The following is an 11493-nucleotide window of genomic DNA, read 5'->3' on the forward strand; positions in this document are numbered from 1 at the left end:
ACTTTATCGTTTAAAGGACTTTTTGTAACCAAGGATGAATTCGGCTTATGAACGCTGACTTTAAGATCCCGTTTGTTTGACATTTGACTGGCGTTATGCTTTATGATATTATGCGCTGAGTATGCAAGAATATCGCGAAGAACTTCGTTACACGAAACATACCTATTGGATATCTTTCTCTTTAAATCGTACACTCAAAAAAAAATCTTCGAGTGTCAATTTGATAAGTGTGGGTGAAAATGACACTACACCTAGGATCAAATTTTTGGGATCAATTTCATCCTAAGTGAGTGTCAAAAGTATACTACATTGTATGAAAAATCTTTTTGATCCTAATAAGTGTCATTTTGACCAAATCCACTACCTCGTCGATACCAATAATTGTATTTTTATTTTCGAAATTCGAACTGCGCCTATCGTGCAAGCAAGCGCAGTTATCGATAAATCATTGTGAGCTCGACATTGCGTAAAAGAGACAAATATTTCAGTGCAAGGTGCTAATAATATAATATGTAATATGTAATGTACTTTGCGGTTACATACATACATATTTACGCAGGAATGTGTATCTATTCGTTACAGCGATCTTCGAATTCATAGATACACACTGCACATATATATATATGTAAGCATGTAAACACTGACGGTGACATCGCTTGCAATTATTGAATGCAATATTTTTTTTTTCTCATTTAAGTTCACAACGGAGGACTGCGAAATATTGTCAATGTGACCACATATTCTTACTAAAAAATGCCAATGCGTAGTGTCCTTTTGACACCAAAAAGTGTCAAATTGATATTTTCGAAAATATGAAAATGACAGCAAAATAGTGTCAATTAGATGTGCTTCATATCAGAGATTTTTTGACACTCAATAGTATTACATTGACACCTAAATAATGGCATATTGATGACGATTTTTTTTTGGGTGTAGTCGTTAATCCCGTTGATAATGTGTGTGCAAATTGCTGAATCTGGTAGCTCACCCTTTTTACCTAAGGCTAGCATCTTGTAGAAATAATCTGACGGTGACTCGGTGGAATCTGTATGCGTTTTTGACATCTTAAGGTAAACGTCTGCCGGATTGCTGAGACATGGAAAGTCATTTAAAAATCGTGCAGTAAACTGGGGCTATGTTTGATATATTTGATCCGTAGAGTCTACCCAATAACGAGCAGCTCCCAGCATCTTTTGTTGAACTGCAAATATTACCTTACGATTATCCCAACGATAAGCGTTACGAAGGGAGTTAACACGCTTTACAAATTGATGTGAGTTCAAGGATTTACCAGACGATGGATTGAATTCCGGAAGCAGTGCGACAATATCACTAATATTTCCATAGGAGGGACTACGGTTTTCATTGCCAGTAGGGATATACTCGTTATACATACGGATACTCGTTATACATCGGTTGATGTATTGGAAAAGTACAGTATTGATTAAAATTGTTTTCCGAAGTTCCAAAATTTCCAAAGTTTGAGTAACTGACCGGGATGTTTACGTTTGGCTGTGATGTAGCACAGTCTGCAAATTTCTGTGACGTAGAAAAGTGCACGGTGTGTGGCTGAGTTGGGTAGACATCGTTCTGCTGTGACGTAGCAAAGAGCATGTTGTGTGGTTGGGTTGGGTAGTTGTCGTTCTGCTGTGATTGAGACGTTGCCAAGTTTACGTTCGGGACATTCGATAATTTTTGCACATGCATCTCGCTGGATCGTAGGTCGATTTCTTGTTGTTGCCGTTTTTCATCATGCCTCTCACTCGTTGTATAGCTACCGTTGGCTGGCTGAACTTCGTTTACTGTTGCAGATTTTTCGATTGGTGATGATATTACGGAGGGGTGAAAAGATCTCTCCTGAGGCTCTCGGACCGTTTTTTCTAGCTCCACAATCTTCTTTTGAAGTGATTGGTTTTCTGCTCTTATGTATTCATCGTCGCTGTTTTGGGAGTTCAATCTTTTAAGCATGTCTTCGCTATTTCCCGATGTCGAGAGTCCCGCTTCTCTGCACTTATGTTGTAGGGCTTTCTTAGTCAAATAGTTATTTTTCGGCATAGTGTATTAATTTCGCTTTACGTTGTGTCCATTAAATTTTGCTCGATTTCACTTATTGCGCACTATCCCACTTCTGAGAATGTCACACACAGTTCCAATACTTAGGCGTTGTATAGGGGAATGTGTGAGCTGCTGTTGGTTTGTCAGGAATAAGGCGAATAGATAGCGCGACTTACGGTGAATAATTACACTAACTCGTATTATTAGTTATAGTTTTTAATGATACACAAATGGATTACAAAATATGAATAGATATATCCGGCTTAAGAAATTTGTACGTTGCGAAGTGTCGTTCTCGCGGAGCTGACGTTGCTCGTGTCGATCTCGTTCCACGATTACTCGCCGATTACTGGCTTTGGAGTTGCCACATTGCTGTTCAATGCTTCTTCATCAGAACTGGATCGTGACACCTCGGCCAATCCTGCATTCGGATCGTCCTCGATTCGATCATCGTCATCGTCGGGAACATCCAAGTCAGGGATGTTGGAGCACAACGGCTTGATTTTGTCGGAGGAATAGACAGAACAGTATTTACGTCCTGTAATCTGAATACATGGGATGTCTTCGATTACATAACGATCACTTCCAAGGACCTTGACGACGATATAGGGTCCTCGGTAACGTGGTTCGAGCTTTCGCGACTCGCCTGTAGCAGCTGGTTCGTTTTCAACGACTACAAGATTACCTGTGGAGTAGATAGAAGGGTTAGCGTGTTTCGTGTCAAACCGTTGTTTCCATTTAGCTCGCTCGCTTGCAATATTGACGACCGCTTGGTTTCTGTTGTCGATGACAGATTCCTTCTCGTCTTTTTCCAAATCGGCGTGTATAGCTGCCGTGAGATGATTCTGGACGACGTCAATAGGATTCAAGTTAAACACCAAATCGATTGGGCTGAATCGTGATGTTTCGTTCTTTTGAGAGTTTACACTCCACTGAAGATTGTGTAAAGTAAGATCCCAATTTTTCGGGTTGTCGTTCATGGCGCGTACATATTTGAGAACAGTTTGGATTGCTCGCTCGACTTATCCATTTGCACGAGGTGTTCGAACAGCGTTTTTAATGTGTTGAATCTGGTTGTACTTACAGTACTCTTCAAATTGTTTCGAGGTAAACGCTGTTCCACGATCGGATATTATTATCTTTGGCAGACCGAAGTAGCTAAAAACTTCTTTTTTTTGAGTTTTTACCTGCGTTTACAATCAGATATTTACTGAAGGGATCGGATATGGCTAGTATATGGGTATTTCCGCGTTTGCTTCGAGCAAACGGTCCCAAATGATCAATGTGTAGCCTCCGAAATGGTAGTGGATCGGTGTCATTATAAGGCATGCAACCTTCGGGCTTGCCTCCTTTGGATTTGTAATAGCAGCATTGAATGCATGTTGAGATATATTCTTTCACGTATTTCCGCATTCTTGGAAACCAGAATTTTTGTTGAATTCGTCCGATTGTTTTGTCAAGCCCGAAATGTCCAAAATCATCATGACACATCTTAACAATGCGCCACCTCTCGTTCTTTGGAACAACGAAAGCCTCATCCTGAAGCTGCATAGTTAACAACCAGTCATCGACGTCCGTAATTATGGTGCGCACTACTTCCTGTAAGGATTTTCCAGGAGGCCAATCAGGAGCGCGGCTCATGGCATCCACATGGGCCATTTTACTGCCATCACGATGAATAAATTCGCAGTCGTAGTCCAGTACTTTAATTCACCAACGTGCGACTTGCGGGATTAATTCTTTATTGATTTTTACCTTAGCGATGGCGAAACAATCAGTAACGAGTCGGAAGGGTTTTCCTAGAATATACACCCCAAACCTTTGATGTGTTGCTACAACGGCCAACGTCTCGAGTTCATAGCTATGGTATCTACTTTCAGCGTCAGTACTAAACCTACCTACTAAAATAGCAGACAGGTGGCCAATTCGTTTTGTCTTGAGATTGCAATAGGACTCCTGCTAGTCCGATCGCATAAGCATCTATGTGTACCTCAAGATGTGCTGCAAAGTCATACAGAACCAGAACAGGAACACAGCATAATTTGTCGATTAGCCCGTTGCTGGTCATTTCCCCAATCGAAACAGTTTTGGTCTGATTTACGCAACAATCTAGTAAGGGTTCTTGTTATTAAGGAGTAGTTTTCAACAAACTTTCGAAAGAGTCCCGTTAGACCAAAAATCGTCTGACATCCTTTACGTTATTGGGGACTTTGAAGTTTTTGATAGCGCTCACCTTGTTTTCTCCAGGAGTGATACCATCTTTGTTGACAATATGGCCCTAGAAAGTTATTTCTGATTGAAGAATATTGCATTTTTTGCTGGGAACTATGACGTCATCTAAATAAGCGAGTACCTCACCTGGCTACATGCGTTTGACTATTTTGTTCATGACCGCTTGAAAAACTGCTGGGGCATTGACGAGACCGAACGGCATCCTGAAGTTACAAATGCTGTGAATTGTTTGGATGCTTCGCAAACCTCGACTTGATGATATTCCATACGCAAGTCCAGCTGAGAAAAATAGGCATTCGCGGCTAATTGGGCAAATTGTTCATCCAGTTTTGGCATTGGAAACGGTATTTTGACGGTTATACTGTTGAGACGTCGGTAGTCGACGCAAAGGCGATGTTCACCATTCTGTTTCTTAACGACGACAATTCCAGATGAGTCCGAAGGACGAATGATATCACTATCGAGTAACTCGGAGATAATATTACCGACGACAGGTCTAAGTGCAAAAGGCGTACAGTATGGATTAGTGTAGCATGGAACGTTTGATGTTAAAGTTATTTCCATTTTGGTTAGAGAACATTTACCGAGCTCATTAGCTTTCTCCGCAAAGCAAGAAGCGTTTTCCAATATCAATCCGTTTATCAGTTCGTTCTCAACTGAGGAACGCTCTTGGCTTGTTTGAATTTTTCGAAAATTCTCTACGTAACAATCGTTACCGAGGATGATCAATTTGTTTCCAACGCGACAAAGGATATCCTTACCCAAAAGTACATTTTCGGTTATTAGTTTATCTTCTACGACCAAAACTTCAACTTCGTAATCAGAATCGTCAATCACAATTTTCACGAAAAGTTTCTGTGTGCAAAGGAATTTCCCACCACCAAAACCGTTTAGAGTAACAGCACATCGTTGTAAAACACCTACGTTTTCGGCGAATGACTTACGAATTAGCGTTCGCGTACTGCCTGGATCTACGAAAGCGACGGTTTCATTGCCGTTTACCGAGATCAATTTGGAGATTTCCGAATCAGAATCAGAGTCAATTTTATTAATTTTTTGACCTGTTTTTGTGTTATCGGGGCAGCTGGCAGAATCGTGTGTTGTGCGATTGCAGTGCGTGCAACGAGGCTTGCGCTGGGGCTCAGGACATTTCGAAGAATAATGTCCAACCTTCTGACAATTGTAGCATTCAACCGATACTTCGACTTTATCGTTTAAAGGACTTTTTGTAACCAAGGATGAATTCGGCTTATGACCGCTGACTTTAAGATCCCGTTTGTTTGACATTTGACTGGCGTTATGCTTTATGATATTATGCGCTGAGTATGCAAGAATATCGCGAAGAACTTCGTTACACGAAACATACCTATTGGATATCTTTCTCTTTAAATCGTACACCCAAAAAAAAATCTTCGAGTGTCAATTTGATAAGTGTGGGTGAAAATGACACTACACCTAGGATCAAATTTGTTGGGATCAATTTTTTGGTCTCGTCGATACCAATAATTGTATTTTTATTTTCGAAATTCGAACTGCGCCTATCGTGCAAGCAAGCGCAGTTATCGATAAATCATTGTGAGCTCGACATTGCGTAAAAGAGACAAATATTTCAGTGCAAGGTGCTAATAATATGTATAATATGTAATATGTAATGTACTTTGCGGTTACATACATTCATATTTACGCAGGAATGTGTATCTATTCGTTACAGCGATCTTCGAATTCATAGATACACACTGCACATATATATATATGTAAGCATGTAAGCACTGACGGTGACATCGCTTGCAATTATTGCAATATGCAATATTTTTTTTTTTCATTTAAGTTCACTACGGAGGACAACGTTTCTATGCAGATGGCCCGCCTATCCACGTATGTACACCTGGTCGACGGCAGCAAATTTATAAAATTTAAAATATACATATAACTTCAATAAAAAGCCAAATTTGTATTAAAAAAAATGATAAATAAATTATTGGTCTTTTTTTGGGTGTGAAATCAACAATTTATTCGTTTCATATTGATACTAAAATCGTATCAAGTTGACCCTAAAAATGGCCCTTTTTTACCCCGAATGAGTATCAAATTACTGCGAAATATTGTCAATGTGACCACATATTCTTACTAAAAAATGCCAATGCGTAGTGTCCTTTTGACACCAAAAAGTGTCAAATTGATATTTTCGAAAATATGAAAATGACAGCAAAATAGTGTCAATTAGATGTGCTTCATATCAGAGATTTTTTGACACTCAATAGTATCACATTGACACCTAAATAATGGCATATTGATGACGATTTTTTTTTGGGTGCACAAGCCAATGTAATAATGACTGATAATGAACCTCGGCCCAATTTAAATTTTTTGCACAAAGGTGCGGATTAACTTTACATTACGCAGACCCGAGGCACAGTACCTCAAACGGACAAGTTGAAAGGGCACATTCTACATTAACAGAATTAGCTCGATGCATTAAAGAAGAATTTAATTTAACCGACTATTCCGAAATAGTAATAAGAGCCGCTCAAGAATATAATCAGAGCATTCATTCTACAACGAACCAAAAACCTTTTGACGTACTATATAATAAAATAGAGCACGATAACATTCCTCAAATTTTAGAAAATACAAAACAGAAAATGTTAGAGACACATAATGAACAAAAAAAAGAAAAAGTATATCATGTAGGACAGGTATTTTATGAAAAGAAACACGGAGAAAGAAATAAATTTAAAACTAGATAAAAACAAGGAAGAACGCTATAGTCGAGTACCTCGACTATCAGATACCCGTTACTCAGGTAAAGGGACCAAAGGAAAATGGAGATATGCAAGCAGCAAATGCGCCACCTACCGGCGGTAGACAGATTTAAGCGTTGTGGGCGTTAGAGTGGGCGAGGCAAAGTTTTTTTTTAAATCAATCGATAGGTATTGACGAGACCAATACATTTCAGTTAAAATTTTTTATCTAGCATGAAAATTGTGGGCGCCACAGATTTGGGCGGTTTGTGGGCGTCAGAGTGGGCGTGGCATATTCGCGTAACAAACTTGCGCTGCGCTCAAGCCTACGGAATCTTAATATACATATCTATCTAAATACACATATTTACGATTTTTTGAAGTTTGTGGGCGGTTTGTGGGCGTTAAAGTGGGCGTGGCAAACTTTTTTTAGGTCAATCGGTAGGTATTGATGAGAACAACACATTTCAGTTAAAATTTTTGTTCTAGCATCAAAACTGTAGGAGCCACAGTTTTGGGCGGTTTGTGGGCGTTAGAGTGGGCGTGGCACTCTTCTGAAACAAACTTGCGCTGCGCAGGAATCTCAGGAATTTGCATGCCTAATCCCAGTATTGTAGCTCTTATAGTTTCCGAGATCTCAGCGTTGATACGGACAGACGGACAGACGGACATGGCTAGATCGACTCGGCTAGTGATCCTGATCAAGAATATATATACTTTATGGGGTCGGAAACGCTTCCTTCTGCCTGTTACATTCTTTTCGACGAATCTAGTATACCCTTTTACTCTACGAGTAACGGGTATAAAAACAAGGAAAAACGCTATAGTCGAGTACCTCGACTATCAGATACCCGTTACTAAGCTTAAGGGACCAAAGGGAAATGGAGATATGCAAGCAGCAAAGCGAGATTTAAATACGCCACCTACCGGCGGTAGACAGATTTAAGCGTGCTGGGCGTTAGAGTGGGCGTGGCAACTTTTTTTTTTTTGATCAATCGATAGGTATTGACGAGATCAATACATTTCAGTTAAAATGTTTCATCTAGCATAACAATTGTGGGCGCCACAGGCTTGGGCGGTTTGTGGGCGTTATAGTGGGCGTGGCATATTTGCGTGACAAAATTGCGCTGCGTACAAAGCTACGGAATCTAAATCTGAGATCCCGATTCTCTATCTTTGATAGTTTCCGAGATATCCACGTTCATACTTACGATTTTTTGAAGTTTGCGTGCGGTTTGTGGGCGTTAAAGTGAGCGTGGCAAACTTTTTTTGGGTCAATCGATAGGTATAGATAAGAACAACACATTTCAGTTAAAATTTTTATTCTAGCATCAAAACTGTAGGAGCCACAGTTTTGGGCGGTTTGTGGGCGTTAGAGTGGGCGTGGCACTCTACTGAAACAAACTTGCGCTGCGTAAGAAGCTCAGGAATCTGCACGCCAAATCTCAATAGCCTAGCTCTCATAGTTTTCGAGATCTTAGCGTTCATCCGGACGGACAGACGGACATGGCTAGATCGACTCGGCTAGTGATCCTGATCAAGAATATATATACTTTATGGGGTCGGAAACGCATCCTTTTGCCTGTTACATACTTTCCGACGAATCTAGTATACCCTTTTAATCTACGAGTAACGGGTATAACAAGTAGTTAAAGAAAATTTACCTAACAAAATATTAATCAACAATAGAAATATAATTATTCACAAATGTCACGATCCAGTTCTGATGAAGAAGCATTGAACAGCAACTGTGTGGCAACTCCGAAGCCAGTTGGCGAGTAATCGTGGATCGAGATCGACACGTCAGCTCCGCGAAAACGACACATCGCAACGTACAAATTTCATTAGCCGGATATATCTATTCATATTTTGTAATCCATTTGTGTATCATTAAAAACTATAACTAATAATACGAGTTAGTGTAATTATTCACCGTAAGTCGCGCTATCTATTCGCCTTATTCCTGACAAACCAACAGCAGCTGACACATTCCCCTATACAACGCCTAAGTATTGGAACTGTGAGTGACATTCTCAGAAGTGGGATAGTGCGCAATAAGTGAAATCGAGCAAAATTTAATGGACACAACGTAAAGCGAAATTAATACACTATGCCGAAAAATAACTATTTGACTAAGAAAGCCCTACAACATAAGTGCAGAGAAGCGGGACTCTCGACATCGGGAAATCGCGAAGACATGCTTAAAAGATTGAACTCCCAAGACAGCGACGATGAATACATAAGAGCAGAAAACCAATCACTTCAAAAGAAGATTGTGGAGCTAGAGAAAACGGTCCGAGAGCCTTAGGACAGATCTTTTCACCCCTCCGTAATATCATCACCAATCGAAAAATCTGCAACAGTAAACGAAGTTCAGCCAGCCAACGGTAGCTATACAACGAGTCAGAGGCATGATGAAAAACGGCAACAACAAGAAATCGACCTACGATCCAGCGAGATGCATGTGCAAAAATTATCGAATGTCCCGAACGTAAACTTGGCAACGTCTCAATCACAGCAGAACGACAACTACCCAACCAAACCACACAACATGCTCTTTGCTACGTCACAGCAGAACGTTGTCTACCCAACTCAGCCACACACCGTGCACTTTTCTACGTCACAGAAATTTGCAGACTGTGCTACATCACAGCCAAACGTAAACATCCCGGTCAGTTACTCAAACTTTGGAAATTTTGGAACTTCGGGAAACGATTTTAATCAATACAGTACTTTTCCAATACATCAACCGATGTATAACGAGTATCCGTATGCACGTGCTGGCTACTTGGATAACAGGATCCCTACTGGCAATGAAAACCGTAGTCCCTCCTATGGAAACATCAGTGATATTGTCGCACTGCTCCCGGAATTCAATGCATCGTCTGGTAAATCCTTGAACTCACATCAATTTGTAAAGCGTGTTAACTCCCTTCGTAACGCTTATCGTTGGGATAATCGTAAGGTAATATTTGCAGTTCAACAAAAGATGCTGGGAGCTGCTCGTTATTGGGTAGACTCTACGGATCAAATATATCAAACATAGCTCCAGTTTACTGCACGATTTTTAAATGACTTTCCATGTCTCAGCAATGCGGCAGACGTTTACCTTAAGATGTCAAAAACGCATACAGATTCCACCGAGTCACCGTCAGATTATTTCTACAAGATGCTAGCCTTAGGTAAAAAGGGTGAGCTACCAGATTCAGCAATTTGCACACACATTATCAACGGGATTAACGACTACACCCAAAAAATAATCGTCATCAATATGCCATTATTTAGGTGTCAATGTGGTACTATTGAGTGTCAAAAAATCTCTGATACGAAGCACATCTAATTGACACTATTTTGCTGTCATTTTCATATTTTCGAAAATATCAATTTGACACTTTTTGGTGTCAAAAGGACACTACGCATTGGCATTTTTTAGTAAGAATATGTGGTCACATTGACAATATTTCGCAGTAATTTGATACTCATTCGGGGTAAAAAAGGGCCATTTTTAGGGTCAACTTGATACGATTTTAGTATCAATATGAAACGAATAAATTGTTGATTTCACACCCAAAAAAAGACCAATAATTTATTTATCATTTTTTTTAATACAAATTTGGCTTTTTATTGAAGTTATATGTATATTTTTAATTTTATAAATTTGCTGCCGTCGACCAGGTGTACATACGTGGATAGGCGGGCCATCTGCATAGAAACGTTGTCCTCCGTAGTGAACTTAAATGAGAAAAAAAAATATTGCATTCAATAATTGCAAGCGATGTCACCGTCAGTGCTTACATGCTTACATATATATATATGTGCAGTGTGTATCTATGAATTCGAAGACCGCTGTAACGAATAGATACACATTCCTGCGTAAATATGTATGTATGTAACCGCAAAGTACATTACATATTACATATTATATTATTATCACCTTGCACTGAAATATTTGTCTCTTTTACGCAATGTCGAGCTCACAATGATTTATCGATAACTGCGCTTGCTTGCACGATAGGCGCAGTTCGAATTTCGAAAATAAAAGTACAATTATTGGTATCGACGAGACAATGGATTTGGTCAAAATGACACTAATTAGGATCAAAAAGATTTTTCATACAATGTAGTATACTTTTGACACTCACTTAGGATCAAATTGATCCCGAAAAATTTGATCCTAGGTGTATTGTCATTTTCACCCACACTTATCAAATTGATACTCGAAGATTTTTTTTTGGGTGTGGGCGATTTGTGGGCGTTAAATGGTCAATCGATAGGTATTGATGAGAACAAGACGTTTCAGACATAATTTTTATTCTACCACTAAAACTGTAGGAGTCACAGTTTTTGGGCGGCTTGTGGACGTTAGAGTGGGCGTGGCACACTGACGAAACAAAATTGTGCTGCGCAGGAATCTCTAGAATCTACATGCCTAGTCCCAGTATTGCAGCCAGAACCAGAAAAGCAA

General features: G+C 39.7%; 1 long non-coding RNA gene across 1 annotated transcript; it reads right to left on the reverse strand.

The window, feature by feature from the left end:
* Positions 1–3848: 3848 nt before the first annotated feature.
* On the reverse strand, positions 3849–4792 carry LOC119562647. The gene is made up of 3 exons (XR_005221921.1): positions 4414–4792; positions 4289–4333; positions 3849–4164 (listed from the first exon to the last, which is right to left on the reverse strand). It is a non-coding gene; the product is annotated as an uncharacterized LOC119562647 (long non-coding RNA).
* Positions 4793–11493: the final 6701 nt, after the last annotated feature.

The sequence above is a fragment of the Drosophila subpulchrella genome, unplaced genomic scaffold (genome assembly GCF_014743375.2).
Source record: "Drosophila subpulchrella strain 33 F10 #4 breed RU33 unplaced genomic scaffold, RU_Dsub_v1.1 Primary Assembly Seq81, whole genome shotgun sequence".
Lineage (NCBI taxonomy): Eukaryota > Metazoa > Arthropoda > Insecta > Diptera > Drosophilidae > Drosophila > Drosophila subpulchrella.